Raw genomic sequence first — 25,686 nt, 5'->3', positions numbered from 1 at the left:
CACTTGGACCCGCGAAGAGCCGCATGCGCAGTTTGCTTCCCCATCCCCCCACTTCCCCTGTTCTAAGCGAAGTTTATTTATTGGATCTGCATGGCTACAGTATGCCTACCCTGTGCAATCGAATCGAACCGTGTCCCGCCTTTGTTCGCGCGCGCTCTTTCTGTCGGTTTTTTGCACGGAGCACCAATCACAGCAATGTACCCGTGTGTTTTTAGTTAAGTTCTTTCCTTTGTGTCCAGCAGTTGAGTCTCGCCCGGTCTCTTCCCTTCTCTTTCCGTCTAGGCGCTCACCCAAGCCAAAGCCTGCCTCTAATGTTCTGGGCCTAGCGTTAGGACCTCAGCGCAAGCAGAACCGGAGCGGGCAAACCTACATTTTGTTTCAGCTTACGATGGACCCCAGCGGACGCTGCGAAGCATCTCAACCAATCGGACGCTGTGAACGCGTCACGTGACTACTTCCCCACGCGTCCCTGCGCCTCTCGCGACGGTCACGTGACATTCACAAGGGATCAGATTGGCTTAGATGGCTGCTAGAGTTCTCTGCAGTTCATCATGACAGGAGACGGACCAAATGAGAGCTTGATTGCCAGGGCTCTTTTGCCAAATAAATTACGGGCGTCTTGATTCAGAAAAACTCCCAGATCAACGAGTGATCGTCATCCAACCGGTGGCAATCCATTGGTTGTTTGAGGCATCCATGAGTATAAGTTTTGCACAAGGTTTGCGTCGCTTTTTTGTTTGGTTGTTTGCGTCGATATGGGGTCAACACTAGGTAATCAGGAAGCTGGATTGGCTCGATTCTTCTGGTCGAGCCAATGCAATGGAATGCGCGGCACTTTTGAAACATTCAGTAGCTGTCTTCCCTCTTACAAGCTTCGGCCGGTCATTTATTAATATCTGCGACTGGAAGGCTGTGGACAAGACTCTGTGTAGGGAAAGTATTGTGTTATTTTCTATGTTTTTGCTTTCTTCGGGGGTTCCAGCATTTTTACGGCGCGGCGCGTGCCCCCTCCCGGGGTCAATGGGCCCAAAGTGGAGGCGCGGACGTGGACGTTGTAACCTTACACCCGTCTATGTAGAGCTCCGCATTATCTTCTCCGTGTACGGAGGTGCTTTTTATTATTTTAGCTGCTCTTGACCGCTTCGCTCGGAATGTGTACTGATTCATGTACGTGCTTTATGCCGTTGATTGCACGTCCCATCCCCTGTTGCCGACCTTTCGGGGTTGTACCGGGAATCGGCTAAATGTGAACTCGAGGGGTATATTAAAGACTTGTACACGCTTTTGTAGGAGTCGATGATTTTAATGTTTACAGAGTCGGCAGCGGAGGGCCGTTTCGTTTTGGATAGCGCCAACTGAACTCATTTATTATTTTGCTTGTCGGGATTTGTGTAGCCGTACCACGAAGACGAGAATGTGTGTCAGAGGGAGAGAATGAAAGAGAGAGAGAGAGACGGAGGGGTTGGGAGCGGGACAGCTGAGAAGGGGGAGTCAACTAAGAGATTTCAAAGGAGACGCACCGAGAGCGATGCAAGAGGAGTGGAGATAAACGTCCCATCGAGAGCGATGCGGAAAATCGAGTAGATAAACTGCAGAGGCGTCACTTAGAGAGTTAAAGGGCAGAGGCCATCGAGTTTTGAGAACTAGCGAACTTTAACTATGTTGTAATTTTTTGCGTGTAATACCTGCATATTAAACCAAGTTATTCAACCCTAAAATTGTCTACGATCACGACATTACTAAAACCCAAGAGAAGAGACCCTTGACTGGCAATCGGCGACAACGACGTCAGCACAAACCCGAAGACAACGAGAGCCCACGTCACGAGACGAGACGAGACGAGTATAAAACATTTACAGAAAGGTACAGCGTGGCTTAAAACAAATCGATAACCATCTGAAGGGACCGCGTAAGTAGACCCCTGAAGAAAAAGCTGAAGTAATTTTAAAAAGAAACATGACCTTGGACCGGACTTCTCTAATTCTTTCTTTCGTGAAGGCTGTTACAGCAATTAAAATTGGGCTGAAGAATACGCAAAACCGATGTTATTTGACAAAACTAAACGAGCAGGGATTGTCGCAGGGCATGCGGAGATCAGCTGTACCGCCTGTTATCTGTCGAAGACGTTATGGCGTCATGGCCAGCATTTTCGAGCCAGCCTAATGGCGAGAAAGGCTCATCTGACCCCGCCGCCAACGACATCACTTTAACTAGTTTTTCCCTCCCCTTTCTTGCCCTCCTGCGCTCAGGACGCATCTGCGTATGCCTCTGTCGAAAGTTACATAGGCGATAACATCGCTGCTACCACGATGTCTGGAACGAGTCTCCGACTGGTGTCTTTGCTGCGTTCACATAAGTGGTCCCTGGATATCCCACTGATGACGTCATAGAAGTGCCATGCTGTCGCCGGTCGCGATCCTGGCGGTGTCTCAACAGTGGTGCTCTATGTGGCTGACGCCAGTCCTGCTGCAGGCTGCACTCCAATGGGGCAGCCCACGGAAGCCTCGGCAGCCAGAAGTTGGGACGCCATGACGACAGCCACACTCGCGTTTGCTCGTGCTCAACATTTCTAGGAGCCAATCGCCAGAATCGCGACACCCGACAACACGAAACTTGGGCTTCTATGATGTCATTCGTTGCCTCTTCGGCGCCACTTTTCATGTGTGGCCTGCATAGGACACGAAACAGACTATTCGGAGACGCGCTAAGACACATTTCTGCTACTAAAAATATTGAAAAAACTTTACACAGGTGATTTTTAGTGGGCCAACATTCAAACTTTGACAGTTCGTTTTTTTTTAATTCAAAAGCTTAGCTTGTTCTTTTTAACATATCGACTTAAACTCAAGTATTGGGGCGCCCGTAGGCAGACTTGTACGTAATCCGTTACAAGTAACGAAATTACTTGTAATCCCTTACATTTATCAGTAATTTAGTAACGGAATAATTACATCTTTTCTAGAGTAATTTTAAAGTAATTCCCTTACATTTTTGACGTAACGGATTCCTTGTAATACCTTACATTATTTTGTCAGAACCAACCCCCCCCCCCCCCCCCCATTCTAAATAAAGATTTTTTTTTTTTTTTGTAAAGTCGAGCGCAGTGACACTGTCACGCGAATCGACCAGCGCAAAGGGAGGCTTGGCACTCTTCAGTTCCGCAAAGCCTTTTCTTTTTTTGCAACACCAAGCCCCTGAATCCATCTTTTTTTTAGACCCTAACATCAATGTCAAAAAATCCAAATAAACAATTCTACAAAAAAAAAAAGGGAAGAAGGCAGTTATATCCGTTTTTTTTTTTTTTTTTTTTTTTTTACTCCTTTTGTTTCTTCTTTGCGATGGAAAACGGGAAGAGGAGGACACCAAGCTTTTGTGCGCCTCTTCGAGAAGCTCGAGGCGGTAAGTGCACTGAAAAGAATTAACAATGTCCTTCTCGGTTATAGTGACTACGACCCTTTTCATAATGTCACAACACGAGACAACGCTCCGTCTACCCTACCCTTTTTGTGAGTCAGCTTTTTGCGAGCACTTAGAAAATGGTAATAGTCTTCCTTTCTTCCTCTTTAGCCCCAGCAGGACGCATCTTATCTCAAGCAGATATTTTTACAAATAAAACATAATGGTGCCTGACGAAGACTTGATATTCTGGGCTTGATGAGAGAGTGGAATTCGTGGGTGGGGCCATATCGCGGCTTACTTAGTACTCTACCCTTTGCTGCCCGTGGCATCAGCGTACGTCTATCTGGAGAACACCGGAGTAAACTGCAGTCGGTCCGTGCTCCGTGCGTTTTTGAACGGCACCAAAAAAGGTACACACGGGAAACGTGCGTTTACATTTCCTTGTTTTAAGCGACGTTCTAATTAATTGTTGTTATGAGTGTCCTTCTTTTCCTTTTATTACTTATATTTATATACTGGAAACTTTTTTTTTTATTCACCAACGTCTCAAGTGGGGCTCGAACTGTTCAGAACCAGGCAGAAAAATATTGAGCCAAACCTTATTTATTATTTAATTATTACCTTACTGTTACAACTATGTTTTGCTATTAATGACTTCTACAATTTCGCGATTTAGACAATGGAGAATTTTAGTAGATCGGTCCGATGACTCCGATAACGATATCCGATACTTCGCCGACGTCTTTGCGTATGCATTATATCGTTATCGGGCACCGTTATCGCGGGTATCAGAGGTATCGGAAGGATCTACTAGATCTCTCGAATTGCAGGCAACGGCTGCAACGACGAAGCTTTGATCTACATTCGAGGTAAATAGTACTTCCCTTGCTTCGCTGAAAAAGCTCAATGCAGAGCATGAAGCATTCGTGAGGAACAGTATGGCACTTCCATCCAGTGCCTCATCTCAAATGGTGTTCAGTGTAGCAGTCAACATATTGAGTAAGAAATAACGCAAAATGTCTGACGAGACTTTCGAGAGCCAGCTGTTGGTCAAAATACACAAGGTAATTAAATGGAACAGGTGGCAACAATAAGAACTTGAATAACCCTCTTCCCTTTGATTCTTACTTGAGGACTATAATGTTAAAAGTAACGCCACGAAAGTAGCGGATTACTTTTTGGGGTAACGGTCAGTTACTTTCATGGGAGGGTAATTGTAATTGTAATAAATTACAATTTAGCCTCGAGTAATTGTAAATGTAATTCCTTACTATTTTTCAGTAAGGTGTACAAGTCTGCCCGTAGGTGGTGCATTGTGCGCATCAATAATTTGAGACAAAAAAAAAAAAACTTACTAGAAAAGAAAAGTGAAAACATTATTCAAACGATATTTTTTTTTGCTTACAGAAAACAACGCATGACTGATTGGTGCAGGTGTCCTCTAAGGGTGTACCGCTATAACAGATTTTTCTTTTTAGGGCACAGATTTTATGGTGTTTCTAGACTTTCGAAAAAAATCGCTGCAGCTTAAGCGGATTCGGCCGAGGCGGAAAACAGGAGGTGATTACATCGATTTCTTCCACCGGAAACGGTTTTCTCGTTTGTTCTCGCAGCGTCACGTCTGCGACGACGAGGCGCGGGATTTCTTGTCCTCTGCTGCTCTCGATGCTCTCGGTAATCCCGCGGGGTCCCTGGATGTGCATTCCCTACGACTAGGCAGTGAAGAACAGCTCAAAGATGGTCAAGTTCTCCCGCAAAAGAAGACGAGACTATGACGTTTGGTGTTTCCTGCTTGGTATGTAGGGGGACATGCAGCGCAAATTAAAGAAGCCGCGGTGCACCGTCGTCGTCGGCGCTTCGCCCCGCACAACAAATAAATATACGACCCCTTTTTTTTTCAAGTGGATTCTTACCACATGCATATATCTTACCTCGTTTTCGAGATCCACTGGATTTCCTTGGTTTTTTTGTTTGTTTAGTGTTATTTATTGTGTATGTAGGGGCCGGTGGTGTTTGAAGAATCTGTGTTTCCTTTTAGCCGGCAGTGGCTTGGATGGTGTCTGACTACAGCGTGTCGCAAAGTTAAGCTGTTCTGGGTGATTTCAGATAAGATCAACCAAAGGGTGGCTGGTCGACATTTTTAAATCAACTGCTGCTTTTATATAGCATTGTCTAGTGTCTGGTATAAACGAATCCAAACTTGGTTTTGACCAGAAAAAAATATTTGGGGACAAAGTCGTAAGGTGGACAGTTGCATTAACGCGCACTGATGGAGGGGGAACATTTGAACGTGAACAGCTAAAACGATAACATTAATGGAATTCTAATACTTTTAGGAACAAACTATGGGTACGGCTTGCTTGCAGTTTACAGAAATAATATTTATTTACAATATATTTATTTTCCTACAAATTGTTAAACATGCCTGCTCGAACGACAAATGGCAAAATTTGGAGGCCTGCATCTCATGAAATAAATTAATCGCAATCATATATTTGTCAGACGGTATTCTACTGATATATGGCTATTTCTTATAATATATATCTTAAATAAATCACTGATACGGTAGTCGTAATATGTTTAGAGAAACATGGGTAAAACTCAAAGAACGAAAATGTATGACGCAAAAAAAAAAAAAAAAAGTTCAACTTTTAATTTTTAAAACAAATTAGGTACCCTCTCATACTCGATTCTGGAATTCATTTTTATTAAAACATGTTGCATTATTTTATTGAGAAAGAAAGACAAAACTCCCCAAAGTAGGGTCCTTTCTCAAAGCCTACACTAAGCAGCGCCCTATTCGAGAGGTTACTCTGAGTTCCAGTTTCATGAAACTAAGACACATCTTTCATATATTTGTATTCAGATGAGGTCATTGATAGCTAGAGCAATCGGTCACGCAGTTAAAGTGAATAAAAACTATATACAATATTTTAATACAACGTACGAAAGGTATAATATTAGAAACTAGTGATTCGAGATACGTTGATGCAGGGTGAAGTTTTATTTTCCGGTATTTTTATATTTAGAATAAAAGAAACAACTTAACTTCCACACGCAAAAATGAAGATACAATACTAAAATTGTTTACGCTGGCTATGTACAGGCTGTCACAAAAGAACATTTACACGGTCTTTTTTACGGCAAAAATAAACTAGGCATCGCCGAACGCTCATTCTCCGCCCAAGGGTAGAGCTAGAGGTCACAACCAGATGCCAAAGTTTCAGCCCCATCCGATAAGTTAATCAAAAGTTATTAGTGATTTTCTGAAAATCTCAATGGGAAAATGGAGCCCATTTTCGCCATAGAGCTCCATGTGTTTGAAAACTCCGTCGGCCGCCATTTTCCCATTGAAATTTTCAGAAAATCACTTATAACTTTTGATTGAGTTATCGGATCGGGCTGAAACTTTGGCATCTGGTTGTGACCTACAGCACTACCTTTGGGCGGAGAATGAGCGTTCGGCGATGCCTAGTTTATTTTTGCGGTAAAAAAGACCGCGTAAATTTTCTTTTGTGACACCCTGTATTTTTGGGTACAAACAATTTCAGGTGAGGGGTGCCGCCGCGCCTGACAGTAGCAGCTTCGATGCTCTCAAGGCAGGACGAGTTATTTTGTCCTGCGCGAAGATAACATTCGCGATTCTCGTTTAGTGATCAGATAAATATTATAAGCAAGCACCAAGCAAAACAGAAGGCTAAATACCCCGCGAAGAAAACTGTGATAAATAAGATTTCCCTGCGTTCAAAATGAGCACTCCTTGGGGAATCAAATTCGGCACTTTACGCTAAGGCTTTCTTCACTCTACCGATTTGATAAAGTTTCTTCAAAATAGATACGACCGTCCGTTCTACATATATGTCACAGGTCTCTTCTGTTGATGACTTGCACAGTCGCCACGCGTGCCAAGACTGAATGCCAGGAAAGGCGGGCACCGTCCGTCATTGTTCTTTTGTGGTCGATGATACCGAGCAAGCTCATTTTCGTCCACATACAGAAGATGCACGCCCTTCAGTTTCTCGGATAGAACGCTCACCATTGTCCTGGCCGTCTGAATTGCGTTTATTGAACCTTCTCTTGTTCAGGGTAGTGTGGTGCTTCACGAGTCCGCCAACTCCGTCGCACGCAAAGAGCAGTGGTCATTTTCTGCATCTGGATCCAGATGCAGAAAATGACCACTGCTCTTTTGGGCGATTGTTCTGTGAAAACTGGTGAGGCTGGTATCGGTTTTTGAAATGACCGGCAGCCCCGTCACTTACGTACGTCACGTGCGAGTAGACCACGACGTTGTCTTCAACCCACCCTTTCACTTTTTCTATAGAGCCAAGCACGTGTGAGCGGCGGCGTCATACAGGTCCTCACTGATATGATAGCGAATATGTTTGTCGATTTTCTAGTCGTCACTACACATGTAGATTTCGCAACTTGTTTTTTTTTTCCTGCAGTGGTATGCTTGAACTTCGTCAGGAAGCACGATGGTTCAATTTTCAGCAAAGTTAAAATTAAAGACAGTGCTCCCGCGTTGCATACACTGCTTTTCATCGTGGATCGGTTTACCTTGCGTTTGGCGGCTATGGTTGTGAAATATCCAACATTCAACGGTTACTTGAACGACTTTTCAGAAAGTCTAAGGATCCAATGTTTTTTTCACAAGGTCGCCAGACTCCCATGTTGTAAGCAGAATCTCTTAATCCTCTGGGATATGAAGTTCCTCGAGTGTAAGAGACTGGCCTTTTGGGCAGTGATCACAGATTCCTTAAAGGGTAACTGCAAAGAAAAAAAAGTGTGTTGTTAAACAGCCTAATTGGGACAAGCATGTCACAAAACAGGTGTTTCGCGAAAAAAAAAAATTTTTTTGTAGCAATATTTACGTCACAGGACGTAATTTAGTCGAGTCAGAGCATCTCCACGTTTGAAAATCCCGCTCTTTCGACCCCCGCGGAGGAGAACTACGCTCCGCCCCTCATTCTTGGATTCGCTTTTTTTTGGGGGGTTGACTTTGCTGCTCAGTTGAACGACGCAGTGTATCGACTTCCGGTAAGATCTGGCAACAACGTACGCTAAACACGGCGCCGGTATTGTTTTGGATTGACGGTACACGAAAAGCTTCGGGGTTTGTGAGCACATAGCGAAGACATGACCGGAGAAGTGCCCCTGTGATGTTCCCAGAAGACGGAAAGTATCAGTCGTAATCATCGTGCGTGCTTTGAAAGCGAAGGAGTCACAGGGTCCACGTGTGTGCAACCACAAGCCAACGTTCACGACAGCGCAGCGTTGACTTCGGCAATCTCGTTCTTTGTGGTGCAACACTGCGATGCGACAAAGAACTGAAACGTTCGTGGTGTGTGTGGCACAGTGCTTGGAAGTTGACAACCAACACGGAGCACAAATTGGCTGTTGTGGGGTTGAGGTCAAACGGGTTCAGTCCCGTCGTCGTCAGCTGATCCAGTCAAACTGGTCCGGGAGGACGCAGCGAGCGTTTTTAAAAGTAAATCTTCCTTCGTTCCGTTTCAAAATGTAAATAATTCTCGACGTATACCGTCAGTAAAAAGCTGCGGGCGTTTTCAACAAAATTACGTCGTTTCAATTGAACAATGAACTCCGAATTGTTGTCCTAAATCTGCCTTTTTTATGCTTCGTGTTGGACAGCGTTTGCACAGTGGCGTGTTGCGCTCATCGTGCGGTGTGAATAAATTTGGGCAAGATTTCCTACCTGCCCACAGACGCATGAACTGAGACCATTTTGTACGTAGTGAACATATTGCTTTTTTTTGTTTGTTATTTTGGGAAGAGGCGTTGGTGCATTTATTATGGTACAATCACTTGAGAGTTGAGAAATTGGGGAGGGCGAGCAAGGTTTCCGAACTTTGTCTCTTTGCTTTCTCACACTGCCCCTAGTTTCAAGTTTCAGTAGACATAACTACTAGCGGGTACAAACTGCTCTAAAACAGGTAAAAGACTGGGAAGTCGGGACGGTGCGAACTCCGTGTTTCGCGCTTTTCGCAAGGTGACTGGGGAAGTGCTTTTGCGAGGCATGCGGAATACGCAACCGACTTTGTTATGCCCGTCGTTTGCGTCTCTCCAGCAAAGCGAATACGATAATCTACAAAGCCGCGATCACAAGCCAAGATTTACGATAACAGTACATATTCATTCAAACAATTTACGTACTATGGTTCGAAAGCGGAGAAAAAAAATCTGTCGGCTAACGCAGGTTTTGAACGTCCCAGGGCTTCTGCGGACAGCTGTTACGTAATCACCTGGCTGTGCAAGGTTTTTTACGTAACAGCTGTGTCTGGTCGCGGACGTTCGATGCACCCGGGGCACCTGGTGCGAATCTCGACGGCCTTCGGAGCGATATGACAAGAACGTAACTGGACACGTTTGTCGTTACGCTGTCGGGATCACTCATCTGACATCTCCGAAAAGTCAGCATTTGCACGCGCAAACGCAAAAAAAAACAAAAAAAAAAAAAAAACACGCTAAGCAAGCAAAGAGGAAAACGAAAGGACCGCGTTATGAAAGCCAAAACCCCGGATCGCTTCCGATCACTAATACCTGCGACAGCGGCTAAACACACACTACTTCACTTCAAGAAGTCTCACTCAAGCACTTGGACGTGTAACCTGGGTCAGCACGAAACATTGATCACTTCTGCGAAACGATTAGTCGAGGTAGGCGAGACAGGCGGTAGCGGAGACTTCGGCGGCCATGAAAAAATGGCGAAGCTTCTGTTTGTTATGGATGAATCCAAACTGAAGTGCCCGTCTTGTAAACCTTTTGTAAAGAATAATAACTCTCATCACATGGGTTATACTTCAAACGTAAAAATATTCCGCTCAAAAGGAAATTGCACCATATAACAAAGGTTTAACAACCAAGATATAAGCTGTCAATCAAACTCTTAGCCAATGAGAAGTATAGCTGCCGACTGGGATTCAACGTCACGGAATCTTAACTTCGTGGCGCGCGATTTAAAAAGGGCGAAATAGCCGCAAACTAAAATCAATCTCACGCAATAAATATTGCTGTAAAAAATGTATTTTTTCGCGGAAAATTTTTTTTTGACATGCTTGTCCCAATTAGGTTGTTTAAAAAAAAACTTTTTTTTTGCTTTGCAGTTACCCTTTAAAGACACAAACCTGTTAGTGGGTAGCACAGGAATGCTCAGTTGATTTCCCCAGTGTTCAATATTTAGCCATTAACATTCTCGAGAGCGGCAATACCAAAGTAATAATTATCGTAGCGCACAGAAACGCGCACATCCTAGTGTGGAATGCATTTGACTCATCTGGGGCGCAAGGGATAAAATTTCGTTAACCCAACGCCGGAATCAAGATCCTGTCTTTGTATACACGAAAGGCATCTCGGATTCACTCTGTCAGGAAGCGCTTTGGCCCGAACGTTTTCTTTCCGTCGAACACGACAGAGATCACGTCCTTCTGGTTTGGGCCTTGGCGCGAACATTGTAGCTCGCTTTTCGTGAAGTACTGTAGGGCAGCAGACACGTTCTCAGGGCTCGCCTGGCCCCTCGTGTAAGGATCCGGCTCCTACGACAGGCCACGCTTTCCCTTACCTAGAGCTTAAACACTGTCGCCATGTTAACATTTCCTAGTTTGATATAGCGATAGTATTTATGCTCTATTGTATTTAGGTGGGGCTCGAGTATTTGGGGATTTTGCTGTTTGTCGGTGTGACTGTTTGTGCCTGATATTGTCGCCAGATATTGTGCCTGATATTGTTGCGATATTGTCGCCAGCGAGTGGGATGGCGACTTGCACGACTGCTGAGTAAACAGGCATCGGCGACCATATTTTACTACTTGACAGGAACCTCCTTATCCTTGACAGGGACCGGGAAAATGCGGCACCAGATTATATCGGCAGTTTTGCCAGAACTAGCGAGGAGTATCGTCTGCTACTTCCGTCAACTACTGCGCAATAATCGAGATCTTTGCGTGAAAATGATTGATGCTAGCCATAGAACACTATCACGCAGAAAGGGAATTGTCGATTATGTTTTTGTTCTGGATATAAGTCAGGGATATATATAAAGGAGAGAGAGGGATGAACGCCGCCGCCGCTACTTTGGCAGTGGCGGCGGCTGACTGAACATCGCTTCTAAAAATCTGCGCTACCATTGCAGGCTGCCCCTGATACCACACGCAGCTGGAACACGCGGTCCTCAAGCATCTTCATCGAGTGCGATCAACCACAAGCAAAGCCAGCGCGTAAACAACTACGTGCAAGTCATCTTCGACGGAGCGTGGGAAACTGCTACTGGCCAGTTGGACTGTCACCCTAGCGACACCTAGCTACAAAGGAGGAGGCGCTACACGTTCTTTCGGCACTTTGGCAGTGGCGGCGGCTGACTGAACATCGCTTCTAAAAATCTGCGCTACCATTGCAGGCTGCCCCTGATACCACACGCAGCTGGAACACGCGGTCCTCAAGCATCTTCATCGAGTGCGATCAACCACAAGCAAAGCCAGCGCGTAAACAACTACGTGCAAGTCATCTTCGACGGAGCGTGGGAAACTGCTACTGGCCAGTTGGACTGTCACCCTAGCGACACCTAGCTACAACGGAGGAGGCGCTACACGTTCTTTCGGCACTTTGGCAGTGGCGGCGGCTGACTGAACATCGCTTCTAAAAATCTGCGCTACCATTGCAGGTTGGTTATCGTTGCTTACACTTTTTATCCACTGTGTATTACTGTCGTCGCTGCTGCCAAGCCCTTTTTGTTGTCCGAATTTTTATTGTTGAGCCCTCTACCTTCACTGTCACCCTGCTTTTGTTGTGCGAATTTTTATTTTTGAGCATTCTTTTCGCCATGACCAAGGACATAACTAAATTGCTTGCTGAACTTAAAGATGATCTAAAAAAAGAACACAAACTGTTTCGAGAAACGTTTGAACGCGATTTCAGGACGGAATTTCGTACCGTTCAGTCGGAACTTCAGGGCATAAAGGCTAGCATGGACTTCATAAACAAGGATTATGAAGACATGAAAGCAAAGTTGAAAGCAGCCGAGGAAGCAAACTCCGCTTTGGAAAAAAAAACTGTCGGTCTTCAAGAAAAGTATGACGTCATGCTCAAGACCGCTCGTGAAACTGAACTGAGACTCATTCAATGCGAGCAGTACTCCCGTAATCGAAACCTGGAAATAAAGGGGATTCCACGAGTTGAAAACGAGGACGCTATGAATCTAATCAGTACTATCGGCGAACTGGTGGGCGAGAACATTGCAGTTTCAGACATAGACATATGTCACCGAGTGCCAACCAGAGACCCTGGAAAGAGTAACTTGATCGTGCAGTTTCAACACAGGCACACGCGTGACCTGATTCTTGAAAAGGCAAAGAAAAAACGAATCACTACTACAGATCTTGGCTTTGATACAGCCGCGCCTGTGTTTGTGAATGAACACTTATGCCCCCCTCTTAAACGGCTACTGGGAATGACCCAGGCTAAAAAGCGGGAGTGCCAATGGCGATATGTCTGGGTTCGGAACTGCAAAATCCTGGCACGAAAATCTGATGACGCTCCCGTTGTTACTATCACTCATGAGGATGACCTTGCTAAAATATGTTAGTTGATTTCTAAAACTAGTACTTTTTTTTTTTCCTTATGAACTATCACGAATTAGTTCTACCAACTGATATTGCAAGTTGTTGTGGTACAAAGGATATCGCTGTTTTTCATCTAAATACCCGCTCCGTAAAAAACAAAGTTGATGACATTGTCACTCTTTTTGAGATGTGTAAAGTTACTTTTGACGTTATAATGTTTTCTGAAACTTGGTGTCAGTCTGACCAGGATATGCTAATCTTACCAGGCTATAATAATTTTTCTCTTAATAGAAGTGAACGCAGAGGGGGTGGTGTTTCAATCATGGTAAACCGGGAGTTTCAGTGTGAAAAGCTGCTTTCGTTTACGGAAATCACGGAGAACTATGAAATTTTGAGTTTGAAGTGTGAAAATAAACTCTTTTCTGTTGTTTATCGTCCGCCTTCAACAGATTTCGGCAATTTTTTTTCTTTTTTAGACACTTATTTGGAATTTGCGTCTGCAAATAACTTATCGGTTATCATAGGAGGTGATTTTAATGTGAACATGCAAGAAAACTCGAGTCTGTCACAGCAACTAAATAACATTATTACTTCTTACGGTTTTTTAAACGTAATCACGTCGCCCACTAGAACCACTGATTCGTCAAAAAGTGTGATCGACCTTTTTGTTACAAACGAAACTACACAAGTAAATAGTGCTGGCACTATTTGTAGCGACATTAGTGATCATACTCCAATTTTTATATCTTTCCGTGATTCGAACACAAAGGCTAAAGTAAAAAGAAATGTTTTTTCTTTCCAGTACATATCTGATCAAAGCTTACTGTCGTTTAGAAACGAGATTGCAAGCATAGATTGGACGCCAGTTACGTTACAAGCAAACATAGATGACTCCTACGATAAGTTCCTTAGTATTTTAAAAAAGGTTTATAACAGATGGTTTCCTTACAAAACAACTTCTGCATCAAAGAAAATTCGAAAGCCTTGGGTAACGCCTCTTCATCTTAAAAAAATCACGCATAAGAACCGTTTGTACAAAAATTTCGTTACTACAAGGGACCCGAGTAAATTGATAGTATTCAAAAAGTATCGCAATGCTCTGACGTCGGAACTCAAGAAGGCCAAACATGATTACTACAAAGCTTTATTCAGTGAATGTGCAAAAAAACGTCCAGATGTCGTCTGGAAATCAATAAATGAAATTCTCCAACCCGGCAGACAACATAATTTTTTAGGAGAGCTCCAGGTAAATGGAAAATTGCTGTCTGGAACCTCGCTTGCTGAATGTTTTAACTCTCATTTTGTCAACCTGGCCTCGAGTTCATACTGCGAGGATGCAGTAGAAGGCATTTATCAAAGGGTTAGTGAAACCCTGTTTCTTGATCCAACAAGCGAACATGAAGTGTTTCGGGTATTTATGGGCCTAAAAAACAGCAAAACGTGTGATATTGACGACCTTCAAATAAAACCAATTAAATTTGTTCTTGATATAATTACACCATGCCTTGTACATATTTTTAATCTGTGTTTATCGTGCGGAAAATTCCCGCAAAAAATGAAGCTTGCAAAAGTGTCCGTGATATATAAGGGTGGAGATAAGAATGTTCTGTCAAATTATAGACCCATATCTGTTCTGCCTGTTTTTTCAAAGGGACTCGAAAAAATCATTTTTTGTCGTCTGAATAGTTTTTTGTGCAAACACTCTGTAATCACAGAATCTCAGTTTGGCTTTAGAAAAGGAAGATCTACCGAATCTGCGCTTCTTTTGCAAAAAGAAATCATATTACAAAATATAGAAAGCAAACTCTTGACACTTGGCATCTTCATTGATTTTAGTAAAGCCTTCGACTGTCTCAATCATGGCATACTCATTGACAAACTAAGTAGGTATGGTATACGTGGTCCATCACTTTCACTTCTGTATTCTTACTTATATGAACGTAGGCAATCTGTAATCATCGATGGTCACTTCTCATCACTGTTGCAGATTAAGTATGGCGTGCCACAAGGTAGCATTTTGGGTCCGTTGCTCTTTAATATTTATATCAATGATCTTGTGAATATTTCCGAAAATGTCAAATTTGTCTTGTATGCCGACGACACCAGTCTGTTCCTCAGTGACGCGGATGCGGATAACCTAATAACCAAAGGAAATTTAATTTTGTCTAGGTTTTTTTTGTGGTCGCGAATAAATGGCCTATATATTAATGATACAAAAACAAAGGCAATTTTATTTAAACCGTCCAATAAACAGGTAAATATAAATGAAACTCTCCATTTTCAATCCACGCCGATTGAATTAGTGAAAGAACATAAAACATTAGGTATTATATCTTCAGATAACTTACAGTGGGATAAACACACAAACCAGGTCGTCAGCAAATTATGCAAAATTGTAGGTGTGCTTGCACGTTGTCGAGCCATTCTCCCCGAAAAAATAAAACTACAAATATATCATGCATTATTTAAATCCCAAATATCCTATTGCCATCTCGTTTGGGGCACGACCACAAGGACAACTCTGAACAGAATATTATTACTACAAAAAAAAGCTTTGCGCTTTGTTGGAAACGTTCATTTCTTAGCCCACACAGAGGCTCTATTTTCACGATACAAAATTATAAATATACATCGTTTTTATGAGTACCTTTTGACTCGATCATTTCTTTTTTCTTCCCCTGAATCTATTAATTTTCTGAAACAGACATCGGGATTAATCAAAAACATACCCACCATTTGCACCCGCTACTCCGAGGAATGGAAAGTGTTTCCGTTTCGCACGAACTACAGTTACCAGTCTTTAAAACATAACCTACCCTCATTGCTAAACAAATATTGCGTAGATGACGTGGACATCTACAATATAAACCCTAAGTCATTGTACTTACTTTTTGTATAGAGCTGTTTTCGTTAACCTGTGAAACCTAGGTCTCTTTTATATATGTATTTTACGTATTGCTGTAATCTCTGCAGTTATTTTTGTATCGCCATAGCTGTCTGCCAAGTGCACGGGGCCCGGACCCCGTCAAGTCAACATTTGTTGACTTTTTGTCCGTGGCTCCGGCGTCTGTAACCCATACGGATGCAAAAATAAAAATTATTATTATTATTATTATTATTATTAAGATATAGGGTAAGACAGAGACGCATAATGTGTCGGGGGACGATAAAGTAAACAAGTTTCCCAGGGGCCGATTGCTGCAGGACCTTTTCTTGGATCACTAGTCCGTATTATGATACCTCTTTGTACGCACTAGTTTCTCCTCACTTTTACTGTGTGAACGATTGCTCCAGTTACCAATGCACTCATCTACAAAAATATATGAAAGATGTGTGTTAGCTTCGTGAAACTGGAACTCAGAGTCACTTCTCGTATAAGGCACTGCTAAGTGAACAGTTTGAAAAAGGACCCTACATTGGGGAGTAAAGTCTTCTTTCTCAATCAAACAATGCGACATGTTTTAATAGAAATGAATGCCGAAATAGAGTATGACAGAGTAACCAAATTTTTAAAGATTGAAGGTGGTGTTGTTTTGTTTATTCGCATCGGAAATATTTTTTGCTTAATTTTTTCCCATGTATGCCTAAATGTATCACGACTATCGTATCGATCAGATACCTAATATATATTTTAAATAATAGCCATATGTAAGTAGAGATACAGGCCTATAAAATTGTCCCCTTTGTCGTTCGAGCAGGCATGTTTGGAAATATTTAGAAAACTAAATATTACATAAATAAATATAATGAATATATGCACAAGCACGGTGTACCCATAGTTTCTTTCTAAAAAGTATTTGAATTCGCCCAATTTTACGGTTTCAGTTATTCACTTTCGAACGCTGCCCCTCCATCAGTGCGCGTTAATGCAACTGTCCACCTCTTCATGCCTTACGACTTCTCCTGTACACACATTTTCTTTCTTATCAAAATTATGTTTGGATTCCTTTATACCAGACACTAGACAATGACATATAAAAACATCAGTTAATTTAAAAAATGTTGACCAGCCAGCTTTTGGTCGATCTTATTTGAAATCAACCTTCTATTTTATATATGACTACATGAAACGCGACACGACTTACCTTTCGTCGTAAGGTACGTACGTTTTATTCCTTGCGGAGACTTTTCTCGAGGAGGCGACGGAGCCGAAAGGTAGACGCGGGCGATCGTGTTAGCTAAGCAATCACGCTACAAACTTCCAAGAGCACGACCATTCATTTCCCGTCCACCTATACTTGCTGTGTAGAAGGAGATAGAGCGGAAACCAAAAAAAGCAGCGGTGCTGTTGGCAGCGGTGATTCGTCCATGGCGCGAAAAAACTGAGCGTGCACGCCGCCTTCTTCGTCCCGGCAGGTGAACGTTTATCGAGCCGTGAGCGACGCCATTGCTACAAACAAACAGGAAGCACTGGAAGAACGCACCGGGCAAGGCAACTTCCGGAAAATGCTGATTGGCTCGTGTCGGGAAAAACGCGTCGCTGGGCGACGAAGTTTGCTCTCGGACCGCTGCGAAAAATCCGTCGGCTACGAGCGGAAAACGCCATCCGTAGCGAAAATATACTCGTCGCCGAGATGCGTACGCCCACGCATTCGCCGGTGTAAACGGGCCATTAGGCACCCGTTCTGAAATATAGCGACGTCGGCGTCGGTGTCGCCGTCGACGTAACCGCGCGCGTTGCGTTATGGGAAGCTACAGACCTATACACCAACTCAATTATCCTCTCAATGTAGCGGAGAACTTGAATTGGTATGTAGGTCCGCGGTGTCCCATAATGCAACACTGCGCGCGGTGCTTTATAGGACGTCCTAGCCTTATAGCGAGTATTCACTGGCGGCCATAGCTGTGTGCGTGAATACCGAGCGCGTGCTGGTGACGAGCTGCCAGTCCTTTTGCAATGTGCATTCCGCACCATCAAGATTGCCTCTCCTAGCAGCCTATTAAGTGGGCTCGTTCTGAACGTGCGCTTGAAATAGCGGACTCAAATATGGCGTGTAGTGAATACCCCCTGTAGAGAGTGCACTGAAGAAGAAGAAACAGTTTCAAGAAATTAAAGGACGGTTGTGTGACTCTTGTGGGACATAGTCGTAGTCGTGCCATATGGAGACGCAGGCGGCTAGCCAAATTCAGCCGTCTGCGTAGTCTGGATTTCGCATCGCGGATGGCAGGCTCCTTACGTGGTTCAAAAACTTCACCAGGAAGACGCGGCGCACAGTCTGCGGTGGTGCAGTGCAGGTCAGTCCTAAAGACGGAGCGTATGCCATGGTATACCAGGATGATGAATTCGTGGAGTGTGCCATCAGAGCATCCTTGAGCTAGCGATGATACCTTTCAACCACTCCGTTGGCTTGTGTATGTTACGCTGTGGTGTGAATGTAGCTGACCCCCAGAAACTCTAATAGATGAAGGAAAAGAGACGATCCGAATTGTGGACCACTGTCAGTAGTGATGGTAGATGGTATACCGAAACGGCTAACCCACGTGGAGATGACTACATGGGCACCCTGTTCAGCTGTCATCCGGGCAATGGGAATTGCTTCATGCAATCTTGTAAACCGGTCTACGCATGTCAGTATACGTACTGGATCGGAACCGCTCAACCGCCCGAGGAACATCCTCCTTTATTAGTTTGTCTAAATATGTACATATACTGTATTATTGAATTTACGACTCTTTACTCCCGTAAGTAACCAGCACGCCTCTACACCAACTCAACTTCACCACTAAATTTAGCGGGGAAACTAAATATATGTGTAGGTCTGTTACATCCCATAATGAAACACTGCGCGCGTTGCATTATAGGGCATCCACCGTACCCTGCTCGTCCCTCTCTAGTCTCCCCTCATAAAAAAAGAACGAAAAATTAAAATATCAATATTTATATATTCCTCTACACAATTCTCTCCCAAGGTATATCGCAGAACCAAAATTCCTCAAGAGCTGCACTCCAGTTTCACATTACAGAGAATCGTAAACGTCTATTACGTTTTGTGTGGGTTTTCCTGTACCGCTTCCTTCTAAAACATTGTCTCCGTTCACCGAGGAAGAGGAAACCAACTGCGTTTTGGTATTTTATTTTGTTTCAGTTCGCGTTTTTGGCCTCTGCCACTATCTGTCGGCGGTTGAGCCACTCAAGAACCGTGTGCCCGGTGCAAGTGAATGCAATAGGTAGCGAAACTTCGGTTTTGATTTGTTTAGGTCTTACTCAGCTTACTAATATATTCTTTAATTTCGAAAAACAAGACGTACCACCAACGGGCACCTCTAAAGTTAATCGTAGCAGGTAGTTCATTAAAAAATCAATTTATATTATAAACAGTTGCTAATATATAAAAAAGGAAGATGGTATTTAGCGGTGCGGCCGGCTCAAGAGCGCTGGGATATTCTTCGTCGTCTGCTAGTGCTCCTTTAGCGCGGTCGGAAACGCATAAGTTTTGTGGGACGCCAATTTACGTCTTAAAACTTGCCGTTCAATGCTAAAATCTTAAGTAAACTGCTAACAGAACTTCATATCTGTAGTCGAGTAAACTGTGTCGCGCATGTGTGTCTTCACTATGCCGACGAAAATTTCAGGTACTGCGAAGCGATCATGACATTCTTGAGAATCATGTTTAAGGAAACACGTTTGGACAATCTAATAATCGCTCCGTGGTTTTTTTTTTTTTAACTGCCAATGAGCAGCACATTCTCGGTCGTTCGCAACTCGACCAGTGACTGGTCTGTTAGCTTACCTTTATCCAGCGATTAAAAGTTGAGTCTTGTGTAATCCCTTGCAGTGATAGTGTCATTGGTGTAGATCTGCACAACGTATGTACAGTTATCTTGAAACATTTCAGTTTAATCTTATATGCACAAACTTGAGTAGATGACTAAAAGCCCGTACAAAAATGCGAGAAAAAATCTCTTTCCCCGCAAACATTATTTGTATTTTATGTTATGGCCTTCTATATATCCTCAACGTTTACGTAATATTATAATCACCGTACAATGCGCAAAGACACAATCGTAAAAAAATAATAATTCCATAACAAAATGATCACAGGACCTTCCTGTTCGATTGCTTAAAAAAACTCATACATAGTGTCCTCGGCGCACTTTGTCGTATTGGTATTTAAAAGAACACCTAGGTTAAGAATCGAGTACGCGTGTTTCTAACTAGAGGCTCGGTCGACACCATGCCGCTACATATCCACGTCGGAAAAGACGCCCCTGTTGAATGGAGCACTAATTAGGACTTGTTTATTGTATTTTCCCTTCCGCACCCGCCAGCGGAGTGTTTTCGGTACTCGGCAGCGATAAGAGCCCCTTCGCTGGTTCCCCAAGTCAAGGACACTACCGCAACAATAACAAATGGCAGCAGTGTCAACTCAAGCGGGAAGCTTAGCGGTGTCTGGAACCTAAGAGGCTGTACACACACACACATGAACCGTGTGTGTAAGCGTGATATGAGAATTTACGGTGGGGTGGCGATTATGTGTGTTTTTTTTTTTTTGCGTAAGGAAGACTCAGCAACAAACAGAGCGATAGAAAGGTCAAGTCCAGCAATAGCGAAAGTTTCGCAAGACTTCGCGAGAAGAAAGAAGGAACTTGCTCAAGAAATGAGTGGATCTAGATTCGAGCTCCCAGACAACGGTCAGCCGCGCTCGCTTTTACAGTCACAGTCATAGCTTAAGAGACGCAAGGTGTGCCCTATGATGATCTCGATTCTTACTTTGTGATTGGTTCTTGGGCGTTCTTATCACCTGATTCTGCAATCTCATTGGCCGAGGAGGGAAATGAGGCACCCAGAGGTCGCCACACTTTTCGTTTAAGCTCGCAGTGACTAAAGTTGTTTTTTTGCTTCTCATCAGTCACTCAAAAAGACCGAACTAAATTTAGTGCGGAATATTATGTCGCTCTTAAGAGAGCACGGAATAGACGCATCCGCAACCAAATCGGCAGTTATCCCTCACACCCTAAAAATACTAAAATACTTCGTACTTTTTATAAATAAAGAACCACTAGAAATCGTGAATGCCCACCTATTTATGGGTGCAGTTATAGACCGAACTTTTACGTGGAATACGGACGTGACTGGGATCGAACACAAAGTTAATAGGATAATTATTGCCTCACGCTACATCGCGGGAACCAAGTGGGGAAGGCTCAACGTCATCCCTCCGCCACTTGCACGTATAGTACTTTTGCGTCAAACGCTCGGCTACCCTATACAACTGCTTCATGGCCTCTCACGCACCTCCGAGAGTCGTATAATGTACTTGTTGGCTCGCAGACTAAAGGTTTGCCCGGGTTTGCCTCGTGCAACCTCCGGTGTTTGTAGCTTTTGCAGAGGCACAGGAGCCGTTAATCTCAGTCCTTCAAATATAAAAAAAAACCTGCAGGCATTTTTTCGGGTAAAAACACAACCATATTGATCAGCCTTCCTTTTCCATAACCCTACGAACAGAACAGGCACACGAGTACATAACGTTCTTTTAGAACATCAACGCCACCTGCCGAATTACACTCAATGGGAATCACTAGTCTCACCTGCCCCCTGAACGTTCAGTATGCCTAAAGTGCAGATGACAAGAAATGGAGAGGAGAAGGAACGCTCAGTGAGCACTATGGTGGTGGATAAACTAGCTCACTTCATGTGTACAATCATGACAAAAGTTTCACTGAAGTGTACACAGACGGATCTACCGATGATCGAGGATCTGCTTCTGCAGTTGTTATGCCATCTTTAACATACATGATATTCCACAACAGATGAGTCACATGTTATGGTGTCAGCATTGCAATTTATTTGGCATGCAAGCATGATAAATAAATGAATCATATGCTGTGACTCTCAAGTGGCTCTCACATCCACACGATCAATTAACTATAAAAACAACAATGGAGGATACATTTACAAATTTCTGATTTAAATGACTGCGGCAATGCAGGCAGGCCACGGCATTGTACTTCAGTGTGTACCAGAACACTGTGGCCTCACCAACAATCAACCAGCAAACTCCGTCGTCAAAAAGGCTTACAGGGACGAGCAATAATATCGTGTTCCACTTTCTCGTGGAGACACCTGGGAGATATTAAGGACGGTAGGCAGAAAGCGTAGTTCTGCGTGGGTTGACGAACACTCTAAATGCTCCATTCTCTACGAAGTCGATTCCGAAATATAATTCCGTATGCATCTTTTAGACGTGGCATAGAAATAAATACTACTACACAGGCTTAATCTCAATCTCACTTATACCGCTAGCTTTCCACACCTTACACATCGTGCGAATTCTAAAGAATCTGCGTGTGGGCAGTCATTCGAAGATGAAACTCATCTCCTACTAAAATTCTCAAGATTCAAAAAGTGTCGAAAAGAGCTCAATTTATGGTTTATGGTACTTAACGAACACCCCTTTTCGTTACAGACGGTGCTAGGACCTGGCCTACTCTAGTTTTACGAAAAAAGGCTGTTTAATGCCTTACATAATTGCATTTAAAATATACATTAGTGGACACTGGACAGTTATGAAGATAATTAGATTTTTATGAAGAAAAACACAGACACTTTACAAAAGTAGAAACATCATTCTATGACAAAGTGACATTATATACATTTTTGAACGGTGGATGTTTATATACTCCACTCGTACACCTTGGTTGAAAATTATCGTGGTAAAAGAGCTTTTATTGCAAAAAGTGTTTGGGCAACGTGGAGTGAATTACTGCCCCTTTAGTGTACAGTACACACCGTACTAGCGTTTGAATGTATGAATTATTGTATTTAAATAGCATGCAAATAATTTAACCCTGATGTAAATTGTCTACCTTTATGTTTTTGAGTGTATTGCAGGGTGTTCTGTGCAGTGCTTAGTATATAAAACAACCATGAAATCTTAAGTAAATTAACACTAATCATTCAAGCTCATAGGCTTAGTCGGCGCCGATGTAGCCGCAGTCAATGTCTCTTTTTTATCTATTTGTTCACTTTTTATAGAAAATAAAGTGTGGAAAATGTGTATTCGAAAATTGAATATGATCAGAGTATCACTTCAAGGAGTACTGTTTGTCTTTAGTCATTAAAATAACAATAAACAACTAAAGACAATATATCGTATACGAATCCGTCTCGAAGTTTTAGTTTTAGGCATACTCTTAAGGGCTAGTCACAAGGCAGTGCTGTCAGTTTGGCGCTCAGGTGTTCACAAAACTTGTTTTTTACCGCACGACAACCATTAGCAAACAAGCATGCTTTTTTCAAAAAGTGTTTCTGCATTCACGTGGCTGAAGAACTTTAAAGAGACGTATTAATTCTCTCTGCAACCAGAGTTGCACAATTTGTGCCTAATGAGACTTCATGGGCAATAGAAGAAATGCTCCCGGTATTAAAAGAAGAAGAGAAGAAATTATGCCAAAGTTCAAAAGAAATATTCAACTGCTTCTATAAACGAAATGTTTCAATGTATAAATCACCACGTTGGCACAATAAACAAACTGTATAATAAAAGCACCATCTCCGCCATCTAAGAAACAAATAAAACAAGGCTACCACGAAAACAAAGTTCAGAATGAAAACTTTTTTTTCGGACGCTCGTTAATGAAAGAAACTGCTCGCATTTTGTTTTTAGACGATTAGTGGATCATTAAAAATAATCTGAAATACAAAACTGCGGTGAACCTTGCAGTTCTTAATTTCCCCCTGAAGATCAAGCAGCGAATTTGCATAATTATTAACAACGCTAATGATTTGAGGTATACGTTACGCCCTCATGACTGTTTTGTATTGTTTCGCACTCGTGACTACGTTGTCTTTTCTCCATGAGTACGTTCTGCGAGGAGTTATGTTACCGCTAACTAAAATCGCGCTGAAATCGCAGTGATGCTGGTGTTTAAAGAATGGCCGAAATATGTTATTAGAAGGAAAAGAATAGTACAAAATGCGTTCTGTATTTATTATCACTTCCATTCTTTTACAATTATCTTTTGCCAGAAGATCATTCACTACCCTATGATTTACTTCAAAGTATAGCTATCAAAGTATAAACACTTGACAGTCACAACTCCCAATTTATTGCATAGGCTGCTGATGCTATCTAGCTACGCGCTTTTAGGAAGACTTTCACAAGGAAACTGGTTCAGCAGAGCGTTGTCATTGATTGAATCCCAGCATTGAACAACCACCAGCGTGCGCACCGACCAGAGGACTACATGGGAACATTTTATTTTGCGGATCGTTTGTAGCGCAGTCTGCTATTCACAAACGAACGATCGTTGTCTCATACCAAGTGCATCCAATGTCCGTCCGCGGAGCTAGCTTTGAGGTACTAATAGAGTGCGTGTGCGCTGTCAGATAAGCAGCGCCACAACTGAGACCCGCCACCATAAGCGCGCGTTGGCTTATAAAGTTTTCGAATTATCGCTCGGTCACAGGGAAAAGGGAATGCTTTTTACGATATGTTCTATGTCAGTGGTTCTCAAATGGGGGTCTGCGGGCCCTAAGGAGTCCGCGAAGGCATTCTGGGGGTCCGTGAATCCCTGCCTCATCAGTCAAGACCGGCAATAAAAGTTGTCTTTTCTTCCGATCAAAAAGGAATTTTTCCATTTACGGGTTAGTTTTTTCGTCTTAATGTCAATAAGAGAAGTCTACTTCACACTAGCGCTTAGCTAAATCTATTTATAATGTCATGATTATATTTAAATTTTACGTTCCCCCTCCACTCACCACGAAAAAGGGTCCTCCATCATCTTCACTGGTCCACAAGGGGTCCGCGGAACATCAGTGGTTGAGAACCACTGCTCTATGTCATATATTTAATTTATTTGATTATATATTTATACCTTGAGGAACCAATTATGGGCTATTACAAAAGAAATGGGCTGTTAAAATTACAATATAAAACAAATAAAACCCTCAATTACGACAGTTTGTACCCATGAAAGATATAGCCTTATATTAAAACGAAACACTTTGTTACATAAAACAAGAACAATCTGGGAACATACTATCCCTTCAGTAATATTATAAACGCACATATTTCAAATATTCGCTTAGCAGCTCTCCAAAAGCATCAGTGTTAGCGGCGGCCTTCTGGTTGGACAAAGAGTTCCATTTTGTTATTGTTAAGGGTGTAGAAATGTTCAGATTTTAAGTGTTTCCCGCTTTCCTGCTAATCTTAATCAAGTACGCAGTATTTTTATTGGCTGAAAGCGGCAACGACAAAATATTAGACACTGTCGTGGTCAAAATATGTATTTTTCTTCACTTGCATTCCATGGCGTATAGGCATTCCATGTAAGTATCACGAGATTGGTTCATGAAGGCATTACATGCAGCTTATCCCAATTCTGTCTCGAATAACATGTTTGTAATTTTCCGCCAGCGCCCCCTATTAGGTAATATGTTTTATCTCTTCTACGCATGTATCAAGATCTTGTTTAAATAAAAATAAAATTTTACTGCACGCCCCTCCTCACTCCTCCCCGGAACAGTATGACGAAATATGTACGAATTGCTTTACCTGTGACGTTAGACCTCTACCGCTAAATATACCGGACAAATGTTCCCACTAAATTTGAATATATTCAAGCCTCATTTGTTTCTCGCCGGGCCGGTGTTTATTTGATATTCTTTTAGACTGCGAGGCACGCCCTAGTAAGTATGAAATATTTATTTTCAGCAATATTGTGCTGAGGACACATGACAAAAAGCTTCCATGAGGTAGCTTGTCCGGGTCTGG

Source organism: Ixodes scapularis, unplaced genomic scaffold (assembly GCF_016920785.2).
Source record: "Ixodes scapularis isolate PalLabHiFi unplaced genomic scaffold, ASM1692078v2 PGA_scaffold3__209_contigs__length_174095766, whole genome shotgun sequence".
In the NCBI taxonomy this organism is placed as follows: Eukaryota; Metazoa; Arthropoda; class Arachnida; order Ixodida; family Ixodidae; genus Ixodes; species Ixodes scapularis.
The sequence above is the reverse complement of the archived record's forward strand: the minus strand, read 5'-3'. Positions refer to the sequence as shown.